Below are 15,296 nucleotides of genomic sequence, written 5' to 3'. Positions count from 1 at the left end.
ATTATTTTACTCAGCTCTCAAAATGTCCATTAATATTCTCTTTAAGATGTTACTACTTTAGCTGTGTTTTCATATATAAAGATATGAAAATTTCATTTTAAATATATTAAATAGAGGTGCAAATGTAGTTGAATTGCTGTCTGTGACACTGCATTCCACATTGGCCTGCTTCGTTTTGACTCCTGGCTCTGGTTCCAGTTCTAACTTACTGCTAATGTCACCCTGGAAAGCAGTAGGTGATGGCTCAAGTCCCTGCCATGCTCAAGGGAGGTCAAAGTGGAGTTTTGGGCTTTTCGCTTTGGCCTGGCCAAGGCCTGGCTGTTGCAGATCCTTGTGGAGTGAATCATACATGGAAGATCTCTGTTTTTCTACCTTTCAAATTCAGTGAAAAAAGTAAAAAATTAAAATGAAAACATTTTGGCTATATTTTAACATATAAAGACATGTAAATACATTAAATATATTAAAATAGATAAGCTTAAATGCATAAATATATAAACCCTTTTGTTAAAGTATTTATGTTGAAATTTTTCTCTGTATTTCTAAAGGCAATTTGTTTCCTTGTGTGTTGTGTAACTTTTATCAAACACACTCAGGTGACTTGCAAGTGATGGCCTTTGGCTCCTGGGAAAGCAGGGCTATGTGTCCTCTTGTGTCCTCCTTGCACCTGCCATGCCAAGGATCCTTGGTGCTGCTCCATGGGCCATCCCCTGCTGGCTCGCTGCTTTCCTCATTCTACATTCTCCCCACTTGGCTGCATTTCTCAGTGGCAAAGATTCCCATGTTGGAAGGAAACAGGCATATTGGGCCATCCCAGCACCCAAAGGCAAACATCACTAGTTTGTATAGAAAATGAGAGTGAGAGTTTTGGATTTTTTTTCCCAAAGGGGGGCAGTTGTTGCTGCTCTTGCTATTTTTGTTTGTTGTGTGTGTTTGTGTCTACCTCCCCCCACCACCCTGACTCCCGGGGTGGAGTGCGTTGGTACTGATGGATGAAGTTAACTCTGTGTTGGAGGGGATGACAGGCAAAGATTCTCCACAGCTGGGAGTGTGGAGACATCCTGTCTTGAGAAGAGTTCATTGCTGTTACGTCAGAAGACTGGTTGTATTAGGTGAAGGAAGGCTGAGGACATTACATGCGGCTCGGGTGTCTCTCTAAGCCATGTGTACTTTCATTCGCTCACAAACTCAGTTCATGTGGGTGAAAATTACAAGAATGAACGGCTGGACTCCTGACTTGGGGAGCTCACAGCTGCTTCGAGGCTTGGGGACTAGGCAGAAGTTTATAATACAGCGTGGGAAGAACGACTTGTCTCAGTGTGGAGGAGAGTAATAGGACTTGGCGAGGGAACTCTGCCTGGAAGATTCCTGGAAGTCAGGCAGGGTCGGGGGAGGTAAAGGGAAGGACAACGATGCGGGTGGCTGGCGAGAAGGCGGCTGACACCTGCAGGGACAGGCAGGCAGGGTATCGCAGGGTATCTGCAGCACACAGACTGCGGCTGTCACCAGGAGCGACCAGTTGGGTGACTGGCAGTTGGAAGATGAGACTTGCGTTTCCAAAACCAAGACAGTCCTGAGCAAACAAACCAGGGCGGTTGAACACCCTATCTTTGTGTGGGTATCTGCCAGCGGAACCGTGTGCCTGTCTGGTCTGTTTTGTTTTTCTTGTCTAACAGAAGGATTTATTAAAGATGGAACATGGCAAAGAAGGAAAGGGAAGGGATGTTTTGTAGACTGGATGAAGACATCTTTGATGAAAGATATGTTTGCTCTTTGGAGGAGGAGGAGGGGAAGAAGAGGAGGAGGAGGGTGCGAGGAGGAGGAGGGGGAGGAGGTGGCGGTGGTGGCCGGCTCCCATAGTTGAAGGCTGCTGGATGGGACCCCAGGGAGTGCACACTCTGTGTCCAGGAGAATGGCTACTGAGCGTGGAGAGTATTCACAATATATGAATGTATGGGAGGGGAGAACGTATTGGGGATGGATGGCAGAAATGGAATAGAAAACAGTTTTTCTTAAAAATGTGTCGTTCCTGTCATCAGCTCTTTAACCCTGGAATGTTAGGTAGTTCTCTTCATCAGGATCCAAATGCTACACCATTTGAAGACTTCAGTCACAACGATGATCGTTGAAGATGAAATTGAATCATTTCCTCATACAATTGTGCTATATTGTTAATATTGGTGCCTGCTGCATATTTTTAAAATAATCGTGGGGTCAAGTGGGACCTTTGTAAATATAGCATTTCCTGTGATTCTGAAGGCACTGAACACATTTGCCCTCCTCTTTTCTTGACCCTTGAATCAAAACAGTGCTGTGCAACAGAAATATATCAGCCATCTGTCATTTACATTTTTCCAGGAGTCACATTAAGAAATGTAAAAGAAACCATGAAATTAATGCTAATAATGTATTTTGTTTGACAGGTTAGGTCTAAAATATTATTTCAATATATAATCAATATAAAATCTCTGAGACATACTCCTTTCTTTTTGCTTTGTGTTGAATTTGAAATTTGGTGAGCATTATTCACTTACAGCTAATCTAAATTCAGACTGTAAATTTTCATTAGGAATACTTGATCTGTAAAGGAAGATATCTGAAAATTTACTTTTGAAAAATGTAATATAATTTATATATCTAAGTTGTTATGAACATACTTGAAAGTTTTCTGTGGCCAAATTATTAGTGTTAATATTTAGCCTGATTAAATTGATTGCAGTGAAATAAATTTCTTTTTTAGTGAGTTGGACTTAATGAAACCTTTCCTCAGAGAGAATTGGACCCTATAGGTATTATAGGTTTTGTAATCAGCCTTTGATGGAACTAAGAATGTAACAAATCCTATCTGAAGAGGCACACACCCAGCCTTGGAAATATTTACTGTAGGTGCAGGACAATTATAGAATACAAAAGTGGCTTTCATCTCACAAAGAAAATTTTGTATTATACTAATAATCCAGATCCTGCTTACAGTTTCAAAACCAGAATATAGTAACAATGGATTTAGGGATAATGATGTTCTGACTGTAGACATTTTGAAATCATTGTTTCGAGTCCTTGTTGCGAGGAACAGTGGTTTTTCTGCTTATTACTTGTTGAATTCTTTATTTAGTGGATGGTTAAAGCTTGGGATTATAAAGTCAATTGAAAGTATGTCATTGTAAAAATTTTAAAAAAAGGAAGGAGGAGGGAGGGAGGGGGCAAGGGAGAGAGGGAGGGTAGGGTGGAAAGTATCATTATGCTCTTAAATCTGAATATATACAATTCATGAAATTTGTTCCCCTTTTATAAATTTTAAAATTTAATAAAGAAAATTAGAGGCCAACCCATATTTTTGTTTATAGGAAATAATAATTGCTCCCCCAAAATTTCAAGATGACATTTTTATCATGGCTTGGATTCAGATTTTAAATATTAAATTTCAAGTGTCTTTTATTATCTCTTATCTAGAAAATAATCTAAACCAACTAGTTCTTCAATAAAAACATTTAAGACATTGGTCACATTTCAAGCACTTAATAGCCGCATGTGGCTATTGACTTCTGCATTGGATGGCAGAGATATAAAATATGTTGGGTTTAGGAATTTTAGAGTGGGCTCATTTGACTACTTCCCTGTGACCTTATTTTCTCTGCAGCCGCTTACAAATGTACAATCCAATTCTCTCCCTCTGTGCAGGCATTAGTTCCATAGACTCCCTGTAGATGGCAGCACTTTCTTCCTGAAGCTATAAGGAGGAGACATTGCTAGGACTCTTCACATACATTCCGGCATTTTTCATACAGAGTTTCACTTCTCCGGAAAATTCTTCGGTGGCATAGGTTAGAATTTTTCCAGCTCTACTGCTACTCTTCACAGGTGGCTGTGGATGATGAAAACAGTCTGTCAGTGTCTACTCGGCAAAATTGCTCCTTCCTCAGTTTGAGGTAAGAGAGGAGCTCTAAGGTGAGAGAACAGGGATGCAATTAAAGAACCATCGTTACCGTTTTTGTCATTCATGTTCACACTCAGGGATATTAATTCTAAGTGCACTTAATGAAATCTTTCAAAGTAGATGAGGCAGTTTTGTTTCACATGCTGTGGCAACATTAATTACATTTTACAGATTATAACCAGGGTCTCATCCGTGGGGCAGGGATTGTGGCACAGTGGGTTAAGCTGCTGCTTGAGACCTCTGTGTCCCTGTTTTGGAGAGCTTGGGATTGACCCTGCCTCCACTTCTGACCTATCTTCTTAATGCACCTGAGAAGTGGCAGATGTTAGCTTAAGTACTTGGGTCCCTGCCACCCATATGGGAGACTAGGACGGCGTTCCTGGCTCCTGGCTTCAGTCTGGACCAACCCTGGGTGTTGTGAGCATTCGAAGAGTGAACCAGTGAACTAGTATTATGGAAAATCTCTCTCTTTCTCTGGCATTTCAAATAAATAAAAATAAACTTAATAAAAGATACGTAGGCTAATCCTCTGCCTGCGGTGCCGGCACCCCAGGTTCTAGTCCCGGTTGGGGTGCCGGATTCTGTCCCGGTTGCTCCTCTTCCAGTCCAGTTCTCTGCTGTGGCCCGGGAAGGCAGTGGAGAATGGCACAAGTGCTTGGGCTCTGCACCCGCATGGGAGACCAGGAGGAAGCACCTGGCTCCTGGCTTCGGATTGGCGCAGCACGCCGGCCGTAGCGGCCATTTGGGGGGTGAACCAACGGAAGGAAGACCTTTCTCTCTGTCTCTCTCTCTAACTCTACCTGTCAAAAAACAAAACAAAACAAAACAAAAAAACAACAACAAAAACAAAAAACAAAAAAAACGATGCGTACATCATCAAGTGTTAAAGGAACTTAATAAAATAGAGCTCATGTTCCATGGAGCTGTAGAGGAGTCCTGTTTTTATATTCTGAAGCACCCCCACCCTGACCTCCCCAGTGCATTTATGATAAGAGAAAGTGAGCTAATTAGTAAGGAACTGAGGAGAATGTGGAAAGATTCATACTTGGAGTTTGAAGACCCATGTGCATCCTTGTCTAAGCACATGAGAACTCTGGGACTAACCCCAGCAAATTGTGGTTTGATGTCTTATGTAGTTTTGATTGGCATTTTAAAATCATAGTCTCCCTTTTCTGTTCCCAATCTGTTTCCCAACTAGAATATCAATATTGCATATTTTAGTTTTATAGTTAAAAAGTTACTATAGTGGCTAGTATAATAAATCTAAAGTGATATGCTTTTGACAAGAAAAATTTAGAGTTTTCTTAATATACACTTTAATTTTTTTTCAAAACATTCAAGTATGAAATGGATTGCTAATGGGCATGGAGTAGGGGAGAAAGATAGGTAGCTTTGGTGACGGGCACATTTGTAAGTTGTACTAAGTGTGTCTGTGTTTACTTATATTATGTCCTTTATAGAACTATTCTTTATAGATAAAACTTACACATAGGGAAACAGAATACTTACCAATTCATAAATGACAAATGCAATTGAGAAAATCTAATTTTATTATTTTTTTAGCAGAGACTTCATATGAGGGTTTATTTTAAATTGAAGACATCTCAGATTTAAAAATATAGTGTTAGATTTATATAATCTCCTGCACCACATGGTTCTGATTCTCTTTCTTCTATTCAGCCTGTTTTTTTGTTGTAGTTAAAGATTTATTTATTTGAAAGGGAGAGAAAGTGAGACAGACACTGAGACTTCTCTTCACTGGTACACTCCCCAAATGTCCACAACAGCCAGAGGTAGGCTTGACTGAAGCCAGGACCCAGGTATTCTATCTTGGGCAAGGACCCAAGTGATTCATCCCTACTCTTGTGCCTCCCAGGTGCATTAGTAGGAAGTCATATTGGAAGTGGGGTAGTCAGGTCCTGACCTAGGCATTCCTAGCAGGGATGTGTGGTATCTCAAGCAATGGTTTAGTCCACCGCACCACAATATTGGCTGAATATTCAGACCACTCTTTCATCTGCTTCCTTAGCATCATTTTATCTTCCTTTCTAAAATGTAACAAATGCCCTAAATTCAATACTTCTAGTTTTTCATTGTTCTTTTTTTAAAGTTATTTTTAAATGACATAACAATGCACATATTTATGTGGTACTTGCTGATGTTCTAGCCATATAGATACTGCATCATATCCAATCAGTAAAAACATGTCCTCAAGCTTTTAACATTTCTTTATGGTGAAAACATTCAGGACCCTTCCTTCTAGTTTTTTAAAGAGAAATATATAGTACCTTATCATGATTCCTAGTCACCCTACCTTCCTATAGAGGAGAACTTCTTAATCCTATAGAAATATGACTGAGGACCCACTTATCAAACTTTCCCCATCTTCCTTTTCCTCTACACGCCACAGCCTCTGGTAACCACCATTATACTCCTAATTTCTATAGGATCAGTTGTTTTTAAACCTCCACATATGAGTGAGATTACATATACTTATCTTTATGTGCTTCGCTTAATTCAGTTAACATTGCCTCCAGTTCCATCCATGTTGATGCAAGTGATAAGATTTCACTCTTTTTGTGGCTGAATAGTATTCCATTGTGTATATGTACCACTTATTCTGTATTCATTCATCAGGAAGTAGACTCTTGTATTGTTTCCATTTCTTGACTATTATGAATATTATTGCAATAAACATAGAACTGCAGATGTCTCTTTAATGGGCTGATTTCCTTTCCCTTGGATACGTGCCCAGTAGAGAGATAGCTGGGTCCTATGGCAGCTCTATTTTTCCAGTGTTGAGTGACCTGCACACTGTTTCCCCACAAAGGCTGTGCTGACTTACATCCAACCAACAATGTGCTGGGATTCCCTTTTCTGTGAATCCTCACCAGCGCTTGCTATCTTTTTCATTTTTGGTAATAGCTAATCTAAATGGAGTGAGGAGGCATTTCAGTGTGGTTTTGATTTGCGTTTCCCTGATGATTGGTGATGTTGAGTATCTTTTTTATGGACCTGTTAGTTCATTTGTATGTCTTTTGAGAAATGACTTTTTAAATCCATTTGCCAATTAAAATTTGGATTATTATTATTATTATTTGCTACTGAGTTGTCTGCCTTACTTATATACTCTGGTTACTAACCCCAAACCCCTTAGGCGATGTATAACTTGCAAATATTTTTCCCATTCTGCAAGTTGCCTCTTCACTGTTGATTGATTTCTTTGCTATGTAGAAAGACATTCCTTAATTTGACATGACTCCATTTGTAGGTTTGCTTTTGCTTCCTGCGCTTGTGGGGTCTGATCCAAGTACTCCTTGCTCATTCCAATGTTCTGAAGCATCTTTCCTGTTTTCTTCTAGGAGTTTCCAAGTTTAAGGTCTTATATTTAGGTCATTAATCCATCTTGGATTGAATTTTTGTACATTGTGTGTGAGAGAGGGAGCTAGTTTAATTCTCCAATTTGCCCCAGCACCATGAGTTGAAAAGGCTGCCCCTTTCCTAGTGTGTGTTCATAGTGCCTTATCAAAGATCAGGTGGCTGTAAATGTGTAGGTTTACTTTTTTTTTTTAAGATTTATTTGACAGAGGTACAGAGAGAGGTAGAGCCAGAGCCAGAGCGAGAGCAAGAGAGAGAGAGGTGTTCCATCTGCTGGTTCACTCTCCAAATGATCACAACAGCCAGAGCTGAGCTGATTCGAAGTCAGGAGCCAGGAGCTTCTTCTGGGTCTCCCATGTGGGTGCAGGGGCCCAAGGACTTGGGCTATTTTCTACTGCTTTCCCAGGCCATATCAGAGAGCTAGATTGGAAGAGGTTTGGAAGAGAAACAGCCGAGACTAGAACCAGTGCCCATATGGGATGCCAGCACTGCAGGCTGGAGGATTAACCTACTGCTCCACAGCACTGGCCCCATGGCCTCTATTCTTTTCTGTTTGTCTGTGTGTCTGTTTTATGTGCTATTTCAATAATATAGCTTTGTAATGCATTTTAAAGTCAGATAATGTAATGACTTCTACTCTCTTATTGTTGCTCAAGAATGTTTAGTCAGGATTATTCTGTGGTTCTTCACAAATGTTCATAGTATTTTTTCTAGTTCTGTGAAAAATATCATTGGTATTTTGATAGGGATTACACTGAATCGACAAATCACATTGGACCACACGGACATTTAACTTACCTTTCTTAATTATCTTGCCTAATCCCATGACTTCAACCATCTTTCTTTGCATATAATTTACACATTTGCAACTGTATTCTCTGTAGTAGTCAGGATAGGATAACGTAACTGTCAGACTAATAACATCATAAATCTCAGCACAGCGAGAATTTGCTTTTTTGACACACAAATTCTAGGGCAGTTACTTCCCATCTGTTTTCCTGGGTGGCTATTAACAAAGCAGTGACTCAGCCAATGGTATTAAGTAGAACAAAAAAATACTAAAAGGGATAAAGTATTAAACTGTTCCTCGACAGTCAGGACAAGGGCTAATCAAGTCACTGTTTCTCATAGTGTCCATTTCACTTCAACAGGTTTCCTTTTAGGTGCTCAGTTAGTTGTCACTGATCAGGGAGAACCTATGATATTTGTCCCTTTGGGACTGGCTTAATTCACTCAGCATGATGTTTTCCAGATTCCTCCATTTTGTTGTAAATGACCGTTTTTTTTTTCTGCTGTATAGTATTCTATAGAGTACATGTCCCATAATGTCTTTATCCAGTCTACTGTTGAGGGGGATTTAGGTTGATTCCAGGTCTTAGCTATTGTGAATTGAGCTGCAATAAACATTAATGTGCAGACAGCTTTTTGTTTGCCAATCTAATTTCCTTTGGGTAAATTCCAAGGAGTGGGATGGCTGGGTTGTATGGTAGGGTTATATTCAGGTTTCTGAGGAATCTCCAAACTAACTTCCATAGTGGCTTAACCATTTTGCATTCCCACCAACAGTGGGTTAGTGCCCCTTTTTCCCCACATCCTCTCCAGCATCTGTTGTTGGTAGATTTCTGTATGAGGGCCATTCTAACCAGGGTGAGGTGAAACCTCATTGTGGTTTTGATTTGTATTTCCCTAATTGCTAGTGATCCTGAACATTTTGTCATGTGTCTGTTTGCCATTTGGATTTCCTTTTTTTTAGATTTATTTATTTTTTAAACTTTTATTTAGTAAATATAAATTTCCAAAGTACAGTTTATGGATTACAATGGCTCCCCCCCATAACTTCCCTCCCACCTGCACCCCTCCCATCTCCTGTCCCATACCATTCACATCAAGATTCATTTTCAATTCTCTTTATATACAACAGATCAATTTAGTATATATTAAGTAAAGATTTTATCAGTTTGCACCCACACAGAACATAAAGTGTAAAATACTGTTTTAGTACTAGTTATAGCATTAATTCACATTGGACAACACATTAAGGACAGAGATCCTACATGAGGAGTAAGTACACAGTGACTCCTGTTGTTAACAATTTGACACTCTTGTTTATGGCGTCAGTAATCTCCCTAGGCTCTAGTCATGAGTTGCCAAGGCTATGGAAGCCTTTTGATTATGCTGACTCCAATCTTAGTTAGACAAGGTCATAGTCAAAGTGGAAGTTCTCTCCTCCCTTCAGAGAAAGGTACCTCCTTCTTTGATGGCCCATTCTTTCTATTGGGATCTCACATGCAGAGATTTATTTATTTATTTATTTATTTATTTATTTATTTATTTTTTGCCAGAGTGTCTTGGCTTCCCATGCCTAAAATACTCTCATGGGCTTTTCAGCCATATCCGAATGCCTTAAGGGCTGATTATGAGGCCAGAGTGCTGTTTAGGACATCTGCCAATCTATGAGTCTGCTGTGTATCTCGCTTCCCAAGTTGGATCATTCTCTCCCTTTTTTATTCTATCAGATAGTATTCACAGACACTGGTCTTGTTTGTGTAATCCCTTTGACTCTTAGACCTATCAGTGTGATCAATTGTGAACTGAAATTGATCACTTGGACTAGTGAGATGGCATTGGTACATGCCACCTTGAAGGGATTGTATTGGAATCTCCTGGCACATTTCTAACTCCACCATTTGGGGCAAGTCCGATTGAGCATGTCCCAAATTGTACATCTCCTCCCTCTCTTATTCCTACTCTTATATTTAACAGGGATCAATTTTCAGTTAAATTTAAACACTTAAGAATAATTGTGTGTTAAATACAAGTTCATCCAATAGTATTAACTAGAACAAAAAAATTACTAAAAGGGATAAAGTATTAAATTGTACATCAACAGTCAGAACAAGGGCTGATCAAGTCACCATTTCTCATAGTGTCCATTTCACTTCAACAGGTTTCCTTTTAGGTGCTCAGTTAGTTGTCACTGATCAGGGAGAACCTATGATATTTGTCCCTTTGGGACTGGCTTAATTCACTCAGCATGATGTTTTCCAGATTCCTCCATTTTGTTGCAAATGACCGGATTTCATTGTTTTTGACTGCTGTATAGTATTCTATAGAGTACATGTCCCATAATTTCTTTATCCAGTCTACTGTTGATGGGCATTTGGGTTGATTCCCTACCTTAACTAGAATTGGATTTCCTCTTTTGAGAAATGCCTATTGAGGTCCTTGGCCCATCTCTTAAGTGGGTTGTTTGTTTTGTTGTTGTGGAGTTTCTTGATCTTTTTGTAGATTCTGGTTATTAACCCTTTATCTGTTTGCAAATATTTTTTTCCATTCTGTTGGTTGTCTCTTCATTTTCCTGACTGTTTCTTTTCCAGTACAGAAACTTCTGAATTTGATGTAATCCCAATTGTTAATTTTGGCTTTGACTGCCTGTGCCTCCGGGGTCTTTTCCAAGAAGTCTTTGCTGGTGCCTATATCTTACAGGGCTTCTCCGATGTTCTCTAATAATTTGATGGTGTCGGGTCGTAGATTTAGGTCTTTAATCCAGGTGGAATAGATTTTGTGTAAGGTGTAAAGTAGGGGTCTTGCTTCATGCTTCTGCATGTAGAAATCCAGTTTTCCCAGCACCGTTTGTTGAATAGACTGTCCTTGCTCCAGGAATTGGTTTTAGATCCTTAATCAAATATAACTTGGCTGTAGATGTTTGGATTGATTTCTGGTGTTTCTATTCTGTTCCATTGGTCTGTCCATCTGTTTCTGTACCAGTACCATGCTGTTTTGATTGCAACTGCCCTGTAGTATGTCCTGAAATCTAGTATTGTGATGCCTCCAGCTTTGTTTTGTTTGTACAAGATTGCTTTAGCTTTGAGATCTCTTGTGTCTCCATGTGAATTTCAGCATCTTTTTTTCCAGATCAGAGAAGAATGTCTTTGGTATTTTGATTGGTATCGCATCGAATCTATAAATTGTTTTTGGGAGAATGGACATTTTGATGATATTGTTTCTTCCAATCCATGAGCATGGAAGATTATTCCATTTTTTTTTTTGGTATCCTCTTCTATTTCTTTCTTTAAGATTTTGTAATTCTCATCATAGAGATCTTTAACATTCTTGGTTAAGTTTATTCCAAGTTATTTGATTGTTTTTGTGGCTATTGTGAACAGGATTGATCTTAGAAGTTCTTTCTCAGCCGTGGCATTGCCTGTGTATACAAAGGCTGTTGATTTTTGTGCATTGATTTTATATCCTGCTACTTTGCCAAACTCTTCTATGAGTTCCAATAGTCTCTTAGTAGAGTTCTTTGGATCCCCTAAATAAAGAATCATATCATCTGCAAAGAGGGATAGTTTGACTTCTTCCTTCTCAATTTGTATTCCCATCAAGGTGGCATGTACCAATGCCATCTCACCAGTCCAAGTCATCAATTTCAGTTCACAATTGATCATAATGAAAGGACTGAGAGTCAAAGGAAGCACATAAGCAAGTCTAGTACCTGCTAATACTAACTGATAGAATAAATAAAGGGGAGAGTGTTCCAACATGGGAAGCGAGATACACAGCAGACTCATAGAATGGTGGATGTCCTAAACAGCACTCTGGCCTCAGAATCAGCCCTAAAGGCATTCCGATCAGGCTGAAAAGCCCATGAGAGTATTTCAGGCATGGAAAGCCAAGACACTCTGGCAAAAAAAAAAAAAAACCTAAATGAAAGATCTCTGTGAGTGAGATCCCAGTGGAAAGAACAGGTCTTCAAAGAAGGAGGTACCTTTCTCTGAAGGGAGGAGAGAACCTCCACTTTGACTATGACCTTGTCTAAACAAGATATGTGTCGGTGAACTCAAAAGGCTTCCATAGCCTTGGAAACTCAGGACTGGTGCATAGGGAGATTACTGATGCCATAAACAGGAGTGTCAATTTGTAAAGTCAACAACAGGAGTCACTGTGTACTTACTCCTCATGTAGGATCTCTGTCCTTAATGTGCTGTACATTGAGGCTTAATGCTATAACGAGTACTCAAACAGTATATTTCGCTTTGTGTTTCTATGGGGGTGCAAACTGTTGAAATCTTTACTTAATGTATACTAAACTGATCTTCTGTAAAAAAAAAAAAAGAAGAAATTATCAATTCCCAACTTGACTCTCACTGGGATTAAACATGACAATAGGTCTGATCTGATTTCATCATCATTTAAAAAATCATCTATTATTTTTCACTTTTTGTTTGTGTGGGAGCAAACTGTTGAAATCTTTACTTAATGTATGCTAAACTGATCTTCTGTATATAAAGAGAATCCAAAATGAATCCTCATGTGAATGGAAGGGGAGAGGGAGTGGGAAAGGGGAGGGATGCGGGTGGGAGAGACGATATGGGGGGGAAGCCATTGTAATCCATAAGCCGTACTTTGGACAGCTGGAGCTGGGTCAGAGCAAAGTCAGGAACTGCATCTGAGAATCCCATGTAGGTGGCTATGGACTCAACTACTTGAGCCATCCCCTGCTGCCTCCCTGGATCACATTAGCAGGAAACTGGATTGGAAGTGGAGATGGGACTTTATCCCAGGTACCCTGATGTGGCAGGCAGGTTTCCCAAGTGGTGGCTTAAACTTCTGCACCACAATACCTGCCCCAGTTATAGTTTTTCCATATCATTTAGAAATTTTGACTTAGTACTGAACTTATTTTATCAGTACCCTTGATCTTGACTTTGATTATATGTATTCTTTTGCCCATGCCAGTGAGATTATGGATGGGAGAAATTAAAGCAGAGTGAAAATTCTTATGTAATTTTTAATTATAATTTTTTCATATTTAGGTAATCAATAACATGATAGACGCATTTTAGGAGAAGAACTCATTTTTTAAAAAGATTTATTTGTTTATTTGAAATGCAAAGTTAGAGAGGGAAAGGGAGAGGGAGGGAGGGAGGGAGGGAGGTCTGGCTGTCTCTGTCTGTCTGTCTGGCTGGCTTACTCTCCACAAGGCCACAACAGCCAGTGTTGTGCTGATCCGAAGCCAGGAGCTTCTTCTGGGTCTCCTGTGTGGATGCAGGGGCCCAAGGACTTGGGCCATCTTCTACTGCTTTCCCAGGCCGTAGCAGAGAGCTGGATCAGAAATGAAGCAGCCGGGACGTGAACCACCACCCATGTGGGATGCCAGCACTGCAGGTGGCGGCTTTAACCGCTACTCCACAGTGCTGGCCCCAAGAACTCATTTTAATGAATATTGTTGGGGATTAAATTTGTTGGAACAAGTTTATCATTTGCCTTAGAAATCAGTGGCTAACACTGGCAGGGAAAACTATTCAAAGACCAAAGGACACTGATATATTTGTGAAGATGACAAACAAAATCCAGGTATCCATCCCTCCTACTCTATTTGGAGTAGTAGACTTCATATAAGTAAAACAAGTTCAATAATCATAAATAATACCAAAGAAAAATATTAGGCCTATGTCAATTGTTCATGTGAAGATGTCCGATTGGGAGTTGGATTTTATGTCTGCATTCTCATGAATCAATAAGCTTCAGAGAAAATGAAATTTTTAAGACTTCTTTGAACATCTGAAAAGGAAGATTATGGTAAGATGTGATGGCACGGTGGCTTACAAAAGAGTTGTAGATCAAAGTTCTAAAGAGAAATGGAGAGAATTCAGGCTATATTGGGCTGAATGGAAAAAAAGTGGTGGGAAGACAGCAGCAATTCATCATAGTTGAGTAAAGAGGAATTTTTGCCTTAACAACCAACCCAGATACAAATCTAAATTATGTGTTGACATTCTGATAGATCTGGGACAATTCACTTCAGCATTAGGCGCTCTTAATTTTTCATTTATAAATAACAAAATATTATGCAATACTTGCCATGTTTTCCTAAGAGGTGAACTCAGAATGTTAATGAAATTAAAATTGAAAAACCCTGTTTTGTTTGGAAGAGACTGCATTATAAATGTTTATTAAATTCTGGTAAGATGCTCTTGAAATATTTATCACACAGAATTAAAAATATAGTCATTGCTAACAATGCTAGACATGATTGCAACCATTTTATGATACTTTAGTTATTAAATATAATTGATATGTCACTGTAACTAGTATTTAATTTAATATAAATGTAGATTAAATGTAATTGATGAACATAATAGCGAGTTTAAAGTTAAACCATGAAGAATCCTTAAATTGATCTCTTCATTCCAAGAGGGGAATGTAAAATGTGAATGGGTCTATTTGTACAAAGCAAAGAGAGAATTAACCCAATATTGGGAGTGCTAGGCAAAAGTGCTTTGGGAATAATTAGTTGGTTATATATGTAATTTTTTTGTTATATATCTGTTCAAGTCTTCTTTTTCCCCCCAAAGATTCTGTCATGATAGAAGCAAAAGAAGTTTAGATAGATGAAGACTCTTTCTAGAAATCTATCTTGCTTCTCAAATTTCACCTGGGCCTGAACAGTTTGATTATTTCAGTTATTTCTGAGCACAAAAAAATTAATGAAAAGATAAAAGTGTTCAGGTTAGAGAGAAAAAAGTTTGAAGATGAGACAAAGAAGAGCAAAAGAAGAAAAAACAAAAAGAACAGTAGAAATGTAAAGCAAGCTCCTAAACCAGGGAGACAGCTCAGATAGGCACCAGTGACATAGTTTGTACCTGAGTTTTCTATGAAAGTATTGCAAATCACTGAGAAATAGTGCACAACTAATTTGCTTAAAATTTTCCACTAATGTGCTTCAGCAGCATTTTGTAGATAACGACTCTCACTCTCCACCTTATTATGAAGACAGAGCTGTTTCTCTTTGTCCCATTCTCCATCCTGTGATATACTTTTTATTGCTCAAGAGCTATAGAATTGTACCCATGCCTATTGTTGTCTGCCTGATGGGAATTCACGTAATTGAAAGCGTTTATCCTCTCTTAGTAGAAAAATTGGGCACTTGGAAGTAATGAAATCCCCCACCTTTGTCCACAGCACAGGAAATACTCTTCAG

At 39.1% G+C, this 15,296-nt stretch overlaps 1 protein-coding gene and 1 long non-coding RNA gene across 13 annotated transcripts in view; one reads left to right on the top strand and one right to left on the bottom strand.

The window, feature by feature from the left end:
- ESR1 (estrogen receptor 1) overlaps positions 1-15,296 on the top strand; it is a 478,649-nt gene that overhangs the window by 97,956 nt on the left and 365,397 nt on the right. The gene's annotated exons all lie outside the window — the stretch shown is intronic.
- Positions 2,925-15,296, bottom strand: part of LOC138849567 (uncharacterized) — a 51,254-nt gene continuing 38,882 nt past the window's right edge. The window contains exon 4 of one of the 2 annotated variants that reach the window (XR_016233625.1): positions 2,925-3,862. This is a non-coding gene — a long non-coding RNA (uncharacterized LOC138849567). Of the gene's footprint in view, positions 3,863-13,152; positions 13,418-15,296 lie in introns of those variants that run through there. The other variant, XR_016233624.1, reaches the window with a different exon arrangement.

Source organism: Oryctolagus cuniculus, chromosome 5, assembly GCF_051225735.1.
Source record: "Oryctolagus cuniculus isolate XC-2025 breed Fujian yellow rabbit chromosome 5, ASM5122573v1, whole genome shotgun sequence".
Taxonomy (NCBI): domain Eukaryota; kingdom Metazoa; phylum Chordata; class Mammalia; order Lagomorpha; family Leporidae; genus Oryctolagus; species Oryctolagus cuniculus.
This window is presented reverse-complemented; position numbering and strand designations above follow the sequence as displayed.